Source organism: Hakea prostrata, chromosome 9 (assembly GCF_041222555.1).
Source record: "Hakea prostrata isolate BN-2017 chromosome 9, UWA_Hpros_2, whole genome shotgun sequence".
Taxonomy (NCBI): Eukaryota; Viridiplantae; Streptophyta; class Magnoliopsida; order Proteales; family Proteaceae; genus Hakea; species Hakea prostrata.
In genome coordinates, this window is record NC_142608.1 from 19,512,384 (window position 1) to 19,525,338 (window position 12,955).

The window sequence follows — 12,955 nt, forward strand, 5'->3', positions numbered from 1 at the left end:
AAGAAAGGCACGACTGTAGGCATCTCTGATCAAGGATCCAGGGGAAGAGAGAACAATAAATAAATGTTGAAAGTAAATTGCAGAAAGTAAATAAAAACCTTAACCAAAGAGAGGCACGACTGTAGGCATCTCTGATCAAGGATCCAGGGGAAGGGAGAACAAAAAATAATGCTGAAAGTAAATCCTAAATTAAGAATATGGAGGGGTAGATAGAAGCCGGAATGGAGGGAGGAGAGAAGATTAATAAAGAAGGTTACTTACTTGCGAATTGAACAAAAGATTCGAATCTCAACCAACCCTAACAACCAGATCTAGATCTAGAATGATCTAAATCTACAATTGCTAGACCCAGAGAAAAACAAATCTAAAAAATTAAACCTAAACATTGAATCTAGAAATTTAAATCTCACAAATGCAAGCAAAGAAAACTACAGAAAGCCTAAATAAATTGAAGAGAGAAGAAAGAATGCTTCTACTAAGCTCTAGAACACGTTATCCTTTGATGGAGTATGCTCTCCTTTTATAGAGTTTACATGAGATATGAGGCACGGCTAAATTTGAATAAAACTCAGGGTTCCTATCTGACTCAGCCAATTAGGATTTTGACGTACTAATCGCGCCGACTTAGAGAGATCAGATGCACAATTCCACCGTTGGATTTGAGGTTAAGTAGTCTTGAAGCTCTCCTCCAAAAATCAGCACGAGCGGACATCGGATGACCGTTCGATGAAGGGCTTGATCGAAACTGGACAGAGACATTCAAAAACGGGATTTTTGCCTCTTCCTTCTCTAAATATAATTCTTTTTCCTCTTTTTCTTTCTTTAATTAAATCCAAGATAGGATAAGATATTGAGGTATGAAAGGACTCTTTTCCATTTAGACTCTCTCAATAATATCTCTGTAGATTTGATTTAAAATCTCAGCCGTAGATCAAATTTGCCTTCTTTATCTCTTCAATATTTCGGAGTTGGCCCATAATCACACATCTCTAGCCCATCATGCTCCAGATCAGGCCCATTTTTGCATTTGAGAATTTGAATGGACTTCTTGACGTTTAAAATTGCATGATTCATGCCCAAAACTCCAAACATTTGCTTAAATCTTGAAAAGTCCTAAAATTTGCAAAACCAACATAAAACCCAAGGTAACTCCACTCTAAGTGTATAAAATGCATGCTTTATGCCCTAAGATTTCACACATAAGTGTGCTCATTAGGAGGATGGTGAGGTATGCCTTTATAGATGGCCGCAGTCCTTTGAAGAATTTCTTTGCTTTCGCATTGTCGGGCTTTATCGAATCAGGAGCTAAAAAGAACAAATCTTCAAACTTCTGCTGATAGTCCAGCACTGATAAAGAACCTTGAGCTAATGCCATAAACTCTGTTTCTTTGGCATCCTTCACTGCCTCAGGGAAATAGTTCTTACAGAATGCTTCTTTAAATACTTCCCATGAGACAACACCAGCATGGAGGGCTTCGAGAATAGGGCGAGATGAAGTCCACCATGCATCCGCTTCCTGCTGAAGTTTTTGCTCGGCGAAGAGTACTTTTTGGGCATCAGTACACTGTAAGTGCCAGAAGGCCTTCTCTAGTTCCCTTAGCCATCTGTTAGGGAACAGAACATCCTTTGACACACGGGTAAAAGATGGCACTTGTAGTTTTAAAAAACTCTCCATTAACCTAGTATGCGGGGTTCCAGCAAACCTCTCCACATACGGGGCTGCCACACCTGGGTTACCATGCCCACCTGCGCGATTCTTTTCCCGAAGAGCCACAAAACCAGCCATCATCTGATTGAACTGGGCCTGTTGCTGCTGCATCATATTGGTCATGACGGTAGCAATATCCTTGAAAATTCCAATTTCAGGGGCATTGGGGATGCCATCAGTGGGATGGCTATTCTCTTGGGTCTATTGGTCAGATCCCCCAACAGGTGTCTCTCCGTTGCCAGCACTACCAGAACCGACAACACAATTTCTTAAAAGAACCATTCTGCAAAACAAAGTCGACCACATTGAGACACAAAGATTCATCAAAACTCACTCGACCATATGATTAAAATGCTTAAATCAAACATAGATTCATCAAAATAACAAGCAATTAATCAAACATTGGTCAAAATTCTAAAATTTCATCAAAAATCCAATTTTTCACAATTGAAGAATCTGCTGGTCGACTGGCTGGTTGACTGTCAGTCGACCAAGCTCAACAGCAACGAAAATCAGGCTTTTAAACTTCATTTTCACTTCATTTCTCATTTCTAACTCATTTCTCTTTTGGAGGGGCTCTGGAGAACAAACTTGCAATCATTTCTAAGGAGATTCCACGTGGTTTGAAGCTTTCACATCATCAACACATCACACATTACTCAAAAAAGTAAGGAAATCCCTATTCATCATCTTCTAAAATGATTTCTTCACTTAGATTTCTCAAAATACTATGTTAAACTTGTTGTTCTAGGTTAGAAACATGTTCATGCATGCTTAGAAACATAATCCCATAGTTTTCATGCAAAAAAACCCTTAAACATCAAGTAAACACAAAATCCCAACTTGCTTTCGTTAACATAGCCGAAATCCCCAAATTTAGAAAAACTTCGATTCCTCCCAAACCGTTGGGAGTTTTAACACCGAATTCGATGCTACACATTCCAAATGACATGCTACACATTCCAAATGACATACTACACATAACCATGCAATTCGTTTTAACCAATTTCGACAATTTCAAAAATCCCCAAATTTGACCCAAATGCCGAAATTCTTCTTTTCTAACTTGCTGAATTTTCAACTTTAGGACGCGATTTCGACCGATTTTCTTCCAACAAACTCCATAATCATGCAATTCTAAGTATTGTGCATATGCCAATATACTCAATTTGAATTTTCCCCAAATTCGAAAATTTACGAACATGCCCTAAATGTCCAATTTTGGGTAATCTTCTAACATTGACTTGTTGAACTTTTCTACAGATATATATACACTATGGAGAGACAAGGATGAGGAGGTCGAGGTAGAGTAGTGGGAGCCAGGAGAGATGGAGGTCAGTTGCCTATACTACCACGAGCGGAGGTGATCGACCGACACCGCTTCGTTACACTATTGGCCGAGTTCCTCTACGAGGTGTACTTCGGGCATTGCCACATAGAGTATGGTCGGCCATTACGGACGAGAGAGTTGACGACATTTCGGATTGGGGAGAGATTTGACACTTTGGGATGGACACACCTATTCAACGAGGATATGCCGGTGTACCCAGAGTTAGTTCAGTTGTTTTACAGCAATCTGACATCATTCGAGGAGGGTCCTATTGATCAAATGGAGTTAGTGATAGTGAGTCAAGTTAGAGAGACTCAGATTAGATTTACTACTTGCACACTAGCTGAGATTCTTGGGGTTCCACATTACCCACATGCATGTGTGTGGATATCAGTAGGTGAGGAGTTCAGCAGACATCTACTTCCTTACAAGTTGTACGAGATATGTGCGACACTCTGGGATGATGATGAGTGTTATCAGCCTAGGATCAGCAGCGAGATGATTCCATTGGCTAGAGTAATCAGGCGGATCGTAGGGAGGAACATCATACCGAGAGCAAGACATCACCATGTGATTACAGTGATGGAGGCCTTGCTTATCTATCAGATCTACATGGGGTTCAAGATCGATCTGGCTTACATTGTGCAGAAGGTTATGATCGAGGTTGTCATAAATTCAGGTGTTAGGAACCTTTGCTTTGGGATCCTATTGACACGCATCTTCAGATATTTTGGGGTAGGCCTGGACGGTGAGGAGAGGGTTGTTGGAGGTGCGGGGTATTCCATCAGCGCGAGGACTATTGGACTAATGCAACTATATCAGGTCGATAGATCTCCCAGTCCAGGGGACGAGTCGGAGTCTGAGGATGATGATGAGGATGTTCCAGCAGAGGGACAGGTTGGGGATGATGCAGAGATGCGGGATGTCGGCCCCGATTATCAGGGGATTCCTGCATCACAGTCTAAGATCAAGAGTCCATCACAGGCTGCACCTGAGACACCGGATCTATATGCCCAGATGCTGACTATGACTTCCATGATGGGGGTCAAACAGGAGCAACTGTTCGAGAGTTTAGAGGCCAGGAAGACTCATATGTACAAGAGGATGGAGGCGAGTCAGACACGGATGTATGAGAGGCTGGGGGTGAGGCTTGCACAGATAGAGTCTAGACAGGATCGGATGCAGTCTCAACTCACCCAGATTACCGAGGATGTCAGAGCACCCAAAGATCAGCGGCGGTCTCCTAGATAGATAGATCATACTAGGATTTCAGTTTATGCTTTCCACATGTAATCCGTTGTAAAACTTACTTAAGTTAATGAAAGTCACTTTTGTTTCACCTATTATTGTGCATTATTCACTTTTCTTTTTGTTTCATTAAGTGATGATTGTTAGATTGTAATTATTGTATATTATTCAACAATTCACATATGCTTCATTAATCAGGTTTCTAGTCTGGGTTATCTATTATTCACTTCCAAAAATAATTGAGTCACCTTGGATCTGTGACTCAGAATGTTCTGTTGTCGTTTCTGTGGTTGGGGCCTTACTTGATCGTGGGCTCTGATACCACTCTATCACATCCACCCAGCCGGTACCCTATCTGGCATACCCGGGAATGTGATCCACAGCCTGAGGATCAAGGATCGAGCGGCCCATGCCTCCCACATACAAGATAACATAATCACGAATAAAATAATCAATATTTTAAGCAAGTAATAACATGGATAAGAAATAGATAACCAAATCAAAGTGCGGAAATTCATAAGGGTATCAAGTATATACAAAGGTAATCTCAAAAGATAGAGTGAGCGATCAGAAGTCACTCCCTTAGTAGCAGCGTAAAGTGGTTAATTAAGTTAAGTTATAAACCTAGTATCAAAGAGTAAATCCATAAAAGTTAACATAACAAGTCCAACTTCCAGAATGACAAAAAGGGCCTAAGCTAGGGTCTCCTCCATCTTGTATAAGGTGTTCTCGTATGTATACACAAAAGAAACCAAGCACGGCCTATCCCATAACAAGGTCGGGCTAATCCTGGTATGGAGGGTAATCACCCTTGGCACCTTCACCGTACCCTTCGTAATGGCCAGGACCTTCACCGTAGTATGAGGGATCCTGCTCCGCCTCGTAGTAGGAGCCATCAATGTCTTCAGTACCTGCAGATAAGTCTAACAAAAACAAATTGCACAAAAGGAATGAGTTCAAAAGAACTCAGCAAGGCGAGTCGTTCCACAATACACAAATCATACTATACAAGTCACGATATGATGCAAAATGATATGAAACAATAATGCAATATGATTCTAACTCTGAGTATGCTAGTCTCTAAGGTAGACATGCTTTAAGCCATAGCATCATACTTCTTTAGGTCGTCTATCACTCCCCCTCAATCATACATGATATTTTGGGTCTGCCAGGGTAATTGGGTAAAGTCTTCATCAGAAACCATGGTTGGGGATTAGGTCACTACTCTCTCACATCACCATTGGTATAAGTATTGGCGCATGTCACGACAAAGCCTAGCCCAATGCAAGTCATCTACTCAGTCGTATCAAGTCAAATCCGAATACTTCCCCTATGGCACTGACCAACTCGGTTCCGTATCCTTCACACTAAAGTCAGTGTATCCTATGGCTACAACCAACTCGAACTACGGACTCATCAACCCTATTGGTCATCCACAAATAGCAGACGGGAAGCTCTCACATCCCCTCACGGATATGACTCCTGGTCTCAGGCTGCCCGTGAGCCCAAGTCTAGCTATTTGCAACCCTACCAATAAATGGCCCCTAACGGGTATCCATAGCATGATCTATGTCCTCTCACGGGGTGGTTACCGGTCTTTAGCGTCCATCAAATCACACTATTACCACGGGTTGTTCGGTCTCAATACCCTTCCGATTCGAGTATGATACAACAAGGATAGTCCTAGCCATACATCTAGACAATCCTATGTATGTCATCCAATGATCAAGGAGAGCGTCGGTGGACACCTTCGGAGAACATCCCATATTATTCCCTCCGATGTCCAAGGACAGAAGTGTCGGTAGGACACTTCCCAATCCCGAGTCATACTTAGTCATTCACATGCTCAATCTCATCATATCATACATGATCAATAATTCATCATATAAACCAAGACATAATATAACATGACCAGTCATATATGTAATCATAAAGAATAATTAAGCATGATATTCCGAATGACATGTAACATAGTATTACTGATATAAAGTGCATACAACAGTCATACATGGCTAAGGAATACACTAATGAAGTATATCTACTAAGTTTCCAAAGTAGAAGTAGATTCGCATAATCAACGTACTTAGGGTAACAACCGTCTTTACCTTAATCGAGTCAGAAATAATACCAAGAATAGCCCAAAAGTCAGTGTTTGTACCCTAGACAACACATAAGAAACATTAGAGAAGAAAACAATCGAATCAGAGGTCAAACGAAGTAAATCGGCCAAGGACAGAGTTGCTGTCATATCTTGGTCGATTACGGTATTGGTCGACTGTCAGTCGACCATAGCAAACAGTAACGGGCAGAAATGGAATATTGGTCTGAAACTGATTTTCGGTGCTCCGATCGATATGAAACTTGGAGGGAATGATCACGGCAATATGAGGACACTACAGACTAAATTTTATCATGATCCAACAGTCCAAATATGAATACCCAAATCGAAACCCTATGTTCCATATGTTAGACATCAAAAATTGAATTTGAATTGATTGTCATTGCAAGGAATGATGGGAAATTAACTAAAGGAATGATAAGAACTAAATTAGAATCATGAATCAATAGTAATTCAGACCTAACACACATCTACACATCAGTGTGAATTAAAGAATAGGTTGAAATGAAAGAAATCATGGAGTTGCAATGTAAGTAATCATAATGGAAGTATATCATGGCAAGAATGAAGTGAGGTTAATGGAAATGAAAGGGGGAGCTCATGACCAAGTGTTTGCAAGGTTGCAACACTTCAGCCATGGTCCCAAGAGTAAAAATTAATAGGAGATTGAGTAGATTAGAAGGAGAAGAAAAGAATCCATACCTTGAAACAATGATTGAGATGGAATGCCAATGATTAGAGTCTATATTCTTCACAAACACCAAGAGATGGCCTAGGGAATGTCACTCCTCGTTCTCTGGAGTGCCAATGATTAGGGTAGACCTTCATTCACGAGTTCCAAAAATGTAGGGTCAAAATGGTCAAGATTTTTGTTATTTTTCGAAGTTAACAACTGATGGTCGACTGGTCAGTCGACCAAGGCTGACAGCAACCTTAGAGTGTGGATTTGGAAGGTCAAACTGATCCGAATTGAGTTGGGTTTTCTCCTACAAGTCAATCAACAAGTCTAGTTTCAAGAAATACCTTCGAATTGAGCACGGGAGTTCATTAGGTGCTTCAACTAATTCAATCTTCTTCAATGCGCAGATTTTCACTAAACACTAACAATGTGCTCAAGTAAGGGGCAACATTGTCAACGTCCATAGGCTCTGGATCAAGCACCGAATCTTCAACTATGAGGGTCCACAAGTCTCTTCTACCTCCACTCCGGGTCTTCGGACCTACAACAGTACAAAATTCGGGCTGGGTCAGGGTTAGGATAAGGCCGGATTTTACACTAGAGATGTATGGTTAGTATTTTTTCTAAGTATGTTAAGAGCATCATAGAAGTGTTTATGGATGATTTTACAATCTATGGTGATTCTTTTGATATATGTCTAACTAACCTAACAAAAGTGCTGTAGAGATGTATAGAAGCTAATATTGTTTTGAATTATGAAAAATGTCACTTTATGGTAGATCAAGGACTTATTCTTGGACATATCGTTTCTACAAAAGGTATAGAGGTTGATAAGTCAAAAATTGATATTATAAAATCATTGCCTTATCTTGTAACTGTACGGGAGATTCGTTCTTTTTTTGGGCATGTAGGATTTTATCAAGGACTTCTTCAAAATCACACAACCTTTGTGCAAACTATTGCAAAAGGATGTAGCATTTGACTTTGATAAAGCGTGCAAGGAAGTTTTTGACATTTTAAAAGACAAGTTGACTTCAGTCCCCATCATCAGATCACCAGATTGGAACCACCCTTTTGAAATCATGTGTGACACAAGTAACTATGCAATAGGAGCTGTTCTTTGACAAAAATTTGGAAGAGAGTCTCACGCCATTTATTATTTTTCAAGAACTCTTGACAGTGCACAATGCAATTATTCAACAACGGAAAAAGAACTTTTAGCTATTGTATTTGCTTTAGAAAAATTCCATTCTTCTTTATTGGGTACTAAAATTGTTATTTACTCTGATCATGCAGCTCTGAAATCTTTGTTTCAAAGAAAGAAGCAAAACCGAGGCTGATCCGTTGGATACTCTTGTTACAAGAATTTGACTTGGAAATACGTGACAAGAAAGGTGCAAAAAATTTAGTTGCCGACCACTTGAGTAGATTGATTTCAAGTGAAGACTCATCTCCACTACAAGACAATTTCCCAGATGAGCATCTCTTTTTCCTTAGTGAGGTTCCTTAGTATGCAGATATAGTTAACTATTTGGTTACTAAAACTCTACCTAAGGATTTATCTAGAGCTCAAAAATATAAAATAAAAAGTGATGCCAAATATTATGTGTGGGACGATCCTTACCTTTGGAAGCATTGTTCGGATTTAATTATTCGCAGATGTGTCCATCAACAAGAAATATCATCCATCTTACAATTCTGTCATTCATATGCTTGTGGTGGACATTTTGGTTCAAAAAGAACGGCTCGAAAAGTTCTAGATGTGGGTCATATTGGCCAACTTTGTTTCAAGATGTGTATAGGTTTTGTAAATCATGTGAGCGTTGTCAAAAAACTGGGAACTTAGGACATAGAGATCAATTACCCCTTATCCCTATACTTATTTGTGAAATTTTTTATGTCTGGGGTATAGATTTTATGGGTCCTTTTCCTAATTCTTTTGGTAATTTTTATATAATTCTTGCTGTGGATTATGTCTCTAAATGGGTGGAGGCTAAAGCTAACCGAACTAATGATTCTAAAGTGGTTGTGGATTTTGTCAAGTCACAAATTTTTGTCAAATTTGGCACACCCAAGGCAATTATTAATGATAGAGACACTCATTTCTACAATAAAGTGATTGAAACATTGTTCCGCAAGTATAATGTCACTCATCGTGTTTCCACTGCATACCATCCACAAACAAGTGGGCAAGTTGAGGTGTCAAACCGAGAAGTCAAGTCCATTCTTAAGAAAACGCTAAATCCAAATCGAAAAGATTAGAGTTTAAGACTTAATGATGCATTGTGGGCCTATCGAACAGCCTACAAAACTCCTATAGGTATGTCTCCTTACCGTTTAGTGTTTGGGAAAGCTTGTTATCTTCCTGTCGAGATGGAACATAAGGCATTTTGGGTTGTAAAACAATGCAATATGGAAATGGACAAAGTTGGAGAACAACGAAAGCTTCAGTAACAAGAGTTCGAAGAAATTCGCAACGAAACCTATGAGAGTTCAAGGATTTACAAAGATAAAACAAAGGTTTTCCATGATCAGCAATTGCGAAGTAAGAATTTTAAAATTGGTCAAAAAGTTTTGCTCTACCAATTTAGATTGAAATTATTTCCAAGAAAACTGCGTTCTAGATGGTTAGGACCTTTTGTCGTTACTAATGTCTTCTCTCATGGTGCAGTTGAAATCCAAAGTTTTGAGGCTAATAAAATTTTTAAAGTTAATGATCATCGTAAAACCTTTTTATGAAGGTTTTCAAATACATAATGTTGAAATTGAGCTTGGTATTCCATAATACAAGGAATGAAAAGGTACCAGGTCTAGCCAAAGACGTTAAATTAAGGCGCTAATGGGGACAACCCAATTTTCTTTACTTTAATTATTTTCTTCTTTTTTATTGATTTCATTAATTACTTGTTATTTTTTTTATCATTAGACATCTTAATTTAATTTTTTTTTCTCTTCCTTTTCGACAACCAGTTTTGTTTTTTTTTTAATTCTACGCCTTCCGCTTGATTGCTCAGCTTGAGTCCACTGTTCTATATATGAGGGGAGTATTTCCTAGATTCTCTTATTTCTATGACAACGGGGACATTGTTAAATTTAAGTGTGGGAGAGGGGATCATATTTATACTTTTTGTGGGTAAAATTTTCTGAAATTCTTTTTAATGATGTTTCATTTTCTCTGAGTTCAATGGAATGCATGACCAATATTTACAGGTTGAATTCAATTTTGATGAATCATGATCAATTAAATTCTTTGAAATCACATGCTAATGAAAGATTGTTTTAATTTCTGTTTTAGAGGAAAATATGCTAAAAATTCATATACACAAACAATTTTTGTGAAATTTTGAGCCTAAGAGCATATATCATTAGTTTTGCTTTGATTTTCTTGATTGAGTGATAATCTTTTATGATTGGATACTTCTAGAACTTGTTTAGTTTTGCATGCTAAAATCACATAATTGGATTAAATGCATACAAATGACAAGGACATCTAGGAGCCTACTTTGAGCTTTGACCTTTTCTTTTGATAATATACCACTGTATAAACCTCATCAACCTTTTTTGTTCTTTTCATTCTATTGAACCCAAATCGAAAGATGTTGAGTTAAATTAATAGTGAGAAGGAAAGGCAAGTAATGTCAACTTAATGCATCTTTTACTTACAGTGCATCGAAAAAAAAAGAAAAAAAAAATTGGTGTGGCTGCATTTAAAGAAAAAAAATATGGAAAGAATCAATATCACCAAAAAAAAAAAAAAAAAAAAGAAGAATCAGTTGTTTGGGAAATAATATCATTGAGCGAAATACTTTATTTTTTCAGTGCATACTGTTTTGCCTTTTTGCTTTATGGCTTCCATAAGTTTTTGAGAACCTGAAAAAAAAAAATTTTGATTATGACATGTTATTGTGATTCAATTCATTCATTTGGTTTCATTTTACCACAGTTTCCTTGTTTTTCCATACCTTACCTAAAGCCTCATTACAACCTATTTAAGACCTTTGGATGTATGTGTTTAATTTAATGCTTAGTGGTGGAGGTGTGATTTCTTTGCAAACATATGGTAATTATCCTTCTGTAATTGATTGAGTGACTTTGTTACCCTTAAACACTGAGTGTACAGAGTGAATCAAATGAGAGGGTATTGGATCTTGATGCATCTTGAATCTGATGATTTATTGAAACTAGTTCATTCATGTCGATTGATGAAGTTTAGTTGAAATTTAATCTATTTTTGAAATCTTAGAAGAAAAGAATTTTTAAAATAATGCTTGAGGACAAGCAATGATTTAAGTGTGGGGGGATTTTGATAGGTCACTTAATTGCATTAATATTTGATATGGAGAGTTTATGATCGGGCGGTTAGACGAGAAAAGTCCCAATTGTCGAAAATGAATCGCTCCCGAGCGATCCGGATCAGAAGATGGCTTGTGAAGAAGAAAGATTATTCGTGCAAGCGTGCCCTAATCTTACTTATGGATTAGGGTAATCACCCCGATGACAAAGAGACTAACGACTGCGGATAATCATCATCAAAGGGATAACTATCGCATAACCTAACGATTATCTCAGGAGTCCTCTACTAGCCCAAACTAGTAGAAGTCTATCGCTCAACGGATCTTATTGATAAGATCCAACGACTACCCGAAGAAGGCTCGAGTGCATCCAACGAAGGAGATTCGAAGGTACACTCTATATAAACCTCACTACCATACAAGGTGAGGGAGGGATCAATCGATCAAAAAGAATACTATACAAGAAACGGGGGGGGAAAAAAAATAATAAAAACAAACTATCGCATCCCGCTATCTAGATCACCTTTCCCCGTTTCTTCATTCATTAGCTGCTTCTAGCAGAGCCGTTTGTGATTAAGTTCATCAACTCGACTTAGCCTTCGGAGGTGGCCGCCACCCGACTGTCGGGCCACATCTGACGCTTTCGTTTTGCAGGACATCACGTGGAGATCCAAGGGCTGAGCAGATTTTGGACGCATCAATATTATATCCAATCCTTCGTATTTTAACGAGACTAATTGGTTGTTTTATTTGGATATGGACAGATTATAGCATTTGGATATGAAATCCATAAAAAGAATGGTTAGAACCATATTGGCACATTTTTAAATCAAATCAAAGAATCATGCCCAAAATTAAGATGGAAGATTTGATTATGTCCAAAGCTAGAGATTTGATCTTACCCAAATCAGAAGGATTTTCGTAAATGTCTTAATTCAACTAGCAAATATTTCGTTCTCTCTTGCGATCAAACATCTAAGGAAGAAGCTGAATTGGAAAGAGACTAAATTAGAAACCATTGCATTGGCAAAGAGGAAGAAATGAAACAATTGAATTGGGAAAAATTGCATTGCTAAAGCGAACAATGGAAATGACAAAATTGGCAGGAATCCTCTATAAGAAGGAACGCATTTTCAGAGATTGAACACAAGCTACAGCAAGAGGAAGCCACAGTTCTGAGGAAGAACGGCACAATGTTTTCTATTTTCAGTTTTTTATTTTTCTTTTCCATGTCTAGCTAATTCCATCTTTCGATCAAAATTAATGGAAGTTTGATTTTCACCAATTGTGAAACTTCGAATTATTAGTTTCCTTTAATTTTCAGGTATTTATGCGTTTTCCATGTTTATTATGTTATTGTATTAATCTTTAGACAAGAGATCTATTGTTTGATGGTTAATACAATACCTAGTCAATTAGAATAATTTTTACTATTTTCATATAAGTGACAAATAGCATGCTTGAATGGGTAATTAATGCCCTGGAGAGTTTACTATGAAAATGTATGTCCTAGTTTAAATAAACAAGGCTTTTCCGGGTTTACTGACTAGGGATTGGGTCTTTCATTTTTTATGCGATT